The following is a 5,659-nucleotide window of genomic DNA, read 5'->3' on the forward strand; positions in this document are numbered from 1 at the left end:
TTATTAATGATATTCTGGAAATGAAAAAAGCAGATGAATGAGAGGTAATTAATTTAGCAGACAAGACAAAGCTGAAACCTAAGCTCACAGGGAGGGAAACTTGTAAGAAGCAAATCATCCACACCACAGAACCTTAGAAAATACAGAAATTGGTGTCCTCTGTGCAGCACATGGGTGCAGGTGTGCTGGAAACAAATGTGTGGAAATTTGTGCAAGGATCAATGAGACTCCCCACATTTCTTCCCATCCCTATGTACACCTGTGCACACTCGTGCTGCCAAGCCACTGTCCCTACCCAGCCTTGGGAGGAAAAGTTGAATGAGAGAGGGACTGGACTCCAGGACACCAGCACAATGAGAGAGCTGGCATATGACACACTACAGAAGCAGGGGGCTGAATGACAGTCTGCACTTTGGATTGTAAGACCCTGCAGCCCTGTTCCCCCTCTTGGTTCCCAGAATGCTGACAGTGAGGCTTATACTCCAAGGCAGGAGATTAGAGGATTCATCACTAGGGAAGTTGACCAATCCAAGAGAAAAGACTTATAGAGAATGACCTAGTGAAATCTCTTAGTGAAACACCCAGGTCAATGCATAATCAACCAACAGTGAGGTCACTAATTAACAAGCCCTGACCAATCCAAGAGAAAAGACTTATAGAGAATGACCTAGTGAAATCCCTTAGTGAAACACCCAGGTCAATGCATAATCAACCAACAGTGAGGTCACTAATTAACAAGCCTTGCCCATGCACACATCACTTGAGTGCCAGCAGTAAAACACCAGACATTTACCTCTAACATGAAGAAAACTTATTTCCAAAGGAGAGTCTCATGCCCAGAAAACCTATCAAGTGCAAAGTAGAACAGAGACATGAACAAGGTCTTCAAATATTTACCTTCCATGAACTCTTTCTCAGGAAGCTACTGAAGGATATTCTCCAGCAAAACAAAGAATTAACCAAGAAAGAAGATACAAGCTCCAGGAAAGAGAGGATCTACCACAGGAGAGAAGAAAAGAAAATTCCCAGGAGGACACTTCAGAAAGTTCTGAGGTAGTAACTTTAATGGGCCCTGAAACCAGCCTAAGTATCAACTGAGTTGATAGTTCCAGGAGGATGTCCCCACAAAGAGGAAAACACAACTGAGACATTACCAGTGTGTCCATCACAGTGAGGAGAGTTTAGGGATGAATTTTTCATAAATACCAAAAAACTGTGCAATTAAAAAGACAAGGCAATTAACTCCAGAAAGGAAAAGATATGTAAGAGCAGAAATATAATAACAGTGCTGTGGATAATATTTACATAATAAATATTGCAAATACTGACCAGTGATTTCATCAGAAGTTGTGATGTCCCATAATTCTTAATATTCTAAAATGCACACATTTTCCCCACTTTAACATCTTGAAAATCAGAATGCATCTTATATTCAATGTGATAAAAAAGTATCGCATCATAGTTGAATCAGGAGCACTTTTGTTCTCTTGTAGTGTGTCATAAAATTAAAAATCTTATCATTGATGGCATCTAAGAAAGGAAGAAAAACAGGAATTCTGTGGGGAATTGATAGAGAAACGGGTCTGGGGGGAGGAGGAAACCCCCCCTCATCTTCCATAGCAATAAGTCAGGAGATTATTTCTAAAAATTAAAAAGAAAAAAAAAGATACAGCTCTATAAACGTATTATTTAGAGCGATTTGCAGCAAATATCAAGCGTACAACTGAGATTCTCATACCGTGGTTGAGTCTGGGCAGCAGTAACTGGGGGTAAGAAAGGGTGGCCAAGAGGCTACTGGGTTGCGATTTTTTAATAAAGCTTGTAAACATCCTAATTTTTAAACTATATACATGCATTAGAAGTCAAAATCATGTGTATAAATATAAAATTAATGAAACGAAGCTCTGCCATTTCAAGCCTCAGGGGAACAGAAGTTTTCAGATGGTGAAACCCAAGGGGTATCTTTACAGGCTTCTCTGCCAAGAGTAGCCTGACCCGCCCACGCTGTCATCCCCGGGCCACTTTGAGGAAGTGAAGCCTCACAGGTCATCTCTTGCCTCCCATCCTAGAAAACTCAGCTGCCTGATTTCTCGCTCTCAGGAGATTAGATAGCTGGTCTTGAGGGAAAGTGGCAACCAGACCGCGCACGACACGTTTTTCAATTGCTCTTGTTAGCTCGGAGCCCTCAAGATTGAGAAAGGAAGCTGGCGGTTTGGCGGGTGCGAAGCCTCTTTCACGCAGACATCTGTTCGTGGTCTGCAAGCCCGAGCCCCTCCTCTTCTGCAGAGGAAGAGCCCTGGGTTCCCGGTGCAATAAGGCATCCGTTCCGCCAGCGCCCCACCTGCGCGGGGAGAACTTCCACCGTCCTCCTGGAAGGAGAGGGCGACAAAGCCAGCGCAAGATCCCCCGGGGAAAGCCACAACTGCTTGCTCCTGGGATGCCAGAACCACGCAGACTTTCCGCAGGCACAGAGGCCGCCCTGCTGCACCCCAGGACTTTCGGACACTGCCTGGCTGTGTGTGGGAGAAGGGACATTTTCAGCGACGCTACAGAGTCTAGCTGCGGCGTGGAGTTAGCACCCAGGGAGTGCGAGGCACCGGAGAGGCCGTCGGGACCACCGGCCCTCACCCCACCGGGGCGGACACTCAGCGGCTGCGCGACGCTGCTGCCACCACCTGCTCCCGGGAACCCTGCTACCCCGGCTGGCAAACAGCCGCGGCCCCGGCCCTTCCCCATCCTGCCACCCGAGGGGGAACATACGGCCCAGCAGGGCGCCTTCAGGAGCTGGCGCCAAGGCCCAGCGGCCACGGCTCTGATGGGTCCCGCCCGCCTGTTAAATATTTCAAACCTCACTCCCTGCAACCAGGTCGGTGAGAGACCAGAACTGCGGCTTCCTGCAGAAACCCCCACGCCTTCCTCTCCCCGCCTCCTGGTCTCCCTCGCCCGGTGTCTGCTAGTTTAGAACCCAGGACTATCTTTCGAGAAAAATGTGTTTGCGCGAGAGGAGAAGCCCTTTCCCTAGTCCCTGGGGCACCCTGGTGCTCCAGACTGCAAGGAAACGTTGCTAGGTGCTCCTCCTTCTGCTTCCCTAATTCGTTTATCTTGATGAAATTAGGTTAAAATGGTCAGGGAGAGCATCCTGAAAGGGGGAAATAAAGTTACTAGAGGCCACCAAGCAGCCTCAGGGGCGTCGTGTGGGAGCCGGCATGAACAGCGGGCCTGGGTGATGTGCCTATCCCAAGCTTGCCGCACACATCTGGATACCCGAATTCTTTAATCCTGGCTGTCAGAGACCTCCTGACCTCCGCCTTCCCACCTCTCAGCTCCAGCCCCTGCAGGACAGGGATCCCAAGGTGTAAGGCTCAGGCCACAGACATCACAGGCTCCCCCCATCCCCACCATGGATATTCTGGGCACTTCTGTGCAGCCATGGGGAGGGGACTTCTTTTTCTGCAAAGCGGGAAGCTTAGTTGGTCTCTTACCCTTTGAAGGCAGCCCCCGGGTGTAACCAGTGGAGTCAAAAGTGGAGTCAAAGAATAACACACCCCCCCCCCCCCCCCTCAGCTAGGGCCTTATGCGGGGGAGGGGGAGGAGGCATATCCCACAAACAGGCTTTGGGACTCACAGATGTGCATTATGATTTGGGGATTCATTCAGTCTGTTTCATCCTTTTCTGTAGAAAACGTTTCTCAATCCTTCCAAATTATAAGACTTGGGGCAATTTAGCAAAAGATCTTTTTGGGTTTTGTTTTGCTTTGCTTATTTGTTTTTACGTGAAATCAATGACAGGCTGCATAGCAGAAAGGATCCACCCCATAAGGACTCCAGAGAGCAAGAGTGGATTCTTAATCTCCATTTCTCCCTGAAATAAGAGTTCCTGACTGCCTACTCCCGAGGGTTGTGATGAGTAGCAAATTTAATCCAGTTCATAAAATGCCTTAAAAAGTATATAAAGTAGCGACGCAAATTTGAGGGATTCTGATTTTCTCTTTCATTCTGGCAAACTAGTCACTGTGTGTAGGGGACACTGCTGCAGTAATGTCAGGGCACTGCACACCCAGCCTCCGTTCCCTTCCAGCCCATCCCCCACTCCCCAGTCACCCCTTCCAGATGCCCGCCACCGCTGTACCCTCACTACTGCTTGGACAGGGTCTCCAGGGAGGGCTGCCTCTGTGGGTGTCCCTCTCCCTCACATCACTCACCCTCTCCCATGGCATGTGGATTTCAGTGTGCTGAGGACACTCTCGTCCTGCTGGCACCCCCTGTGGTTCTGGGTCTAAAGCAGGTGGAAGACCAGATGGCCAGGGTGGAGGAACCAATGTAAGGAACCGTGTTTGTTGAACTTAGACAAGAGGCAGCTTAAGTGGCCCATGGCAGAAGTTTTCAAATGCGTGCTATTATAGAAAAACAAATTAGACGTGTTCTGTACAGCTTTAAGAGGTAGAACCGCGTGGACCCTGTGCTAGGTTTTAAAAAGGTTTTAAAGAACTTTTTAAAGTGATGCATGCACAGGGTAAAAAATTTAAATAAAAAAAGAAATATACATGCGTACATACATACACACCCATAAAATTCTCCCCTCTACCCCTAACCACCAGTCCCCAGTTTCCTGCACCAGAAGCGACCACAGATACCAGTATCTTTCCAGATAATGTACATACACACACACCCATAAAATTCTCCCCTCTACCCCTGACCACCAGTCCCCAGTTTCCTGCACCAGAAGCGACCACAGATACCAGTATCTTTCCAGATAAAACCTACACATATCTTCATGAAATCTGTCCATGTGTCCTTGTTTTCCATTACATAAATGGAGTTATTCTGTACATATTATTGAGCCATTCTCTTTTCTCACAAATCAGTGTGAATGTGAGATTTTTCCCTGTCAGTGCATGAGAATGGTTTAATTTTTTTTAACAGGTGTCTGGTATTCCATAGTACAGACATTCCATAATTTATTTAATCAGTCCCCTGGTTAAACATTTAAATTATTTCCAGTCCTCTGCTGCAAGGAAAATCTTTGCATACATGTCTTTCAGCCCATGGGGACTATGCACGGTAAATTGTTAGAGGTAGGATTGTTGGTCAAAGGGTATGTGCATTTTTTACTTTGATAGATGGAGCCAAATGGTAGGCAGATTTTACTCTAAAGTAAGAATTTTAGCAACCAAAACTGCCCAAAGTGGTGTGGTCTAATTTAGGAGACTGTGAGTGTCTGAAAGGAGTCAAGACCAGGCTACAAATGAATGTGTCAGAGATGCCATTGGGTAAACTCAAGCATTAGAAACACATCGATCACAAAAGTCCCTTCCAATTCTGATATTCTATCTTTTTAAAAATTTATTTTAATCTATTTATTTTGCAAATGAAAATTGTATATACAAAACATCATGTATAACATGATGTTTTGAAATATGTACATGATGTTTTGAAATATGTATTAAGTGTAGCCCTAGAGACACGACATATATTTGTTGAATACCATTCAGCAATAAAATAAGATTTTGGCATGATTCACACTGAAAGGTTCATGAAAGATGTGGGTCAGTGCAGCACATCCCAAAAGAGGCCCTTGGTTGAAGCGATGCTCTAATGTCAAGGTCTCCCCCACGGTATGCTGTCCCACGTGGGGCCTGGGCAGGTAGTTGGAAAGAGT

This window comes from Galeopterus variegatus, unplaced genomic scaffold (assembly GCF_000696425.1).
Source record: "Galeopterus variegatus unplaced genomic scaffold, G_variegatus-3.0.2 Scaffold3871, whole genome shotgun sequence".
NCBI classification, from domain to species: Eukaryota; Metazoa; Chordata; class Mammalia; order Dermoptera; family Cynocephalidae; genus Galeopterus; species Galeopterus variegatus.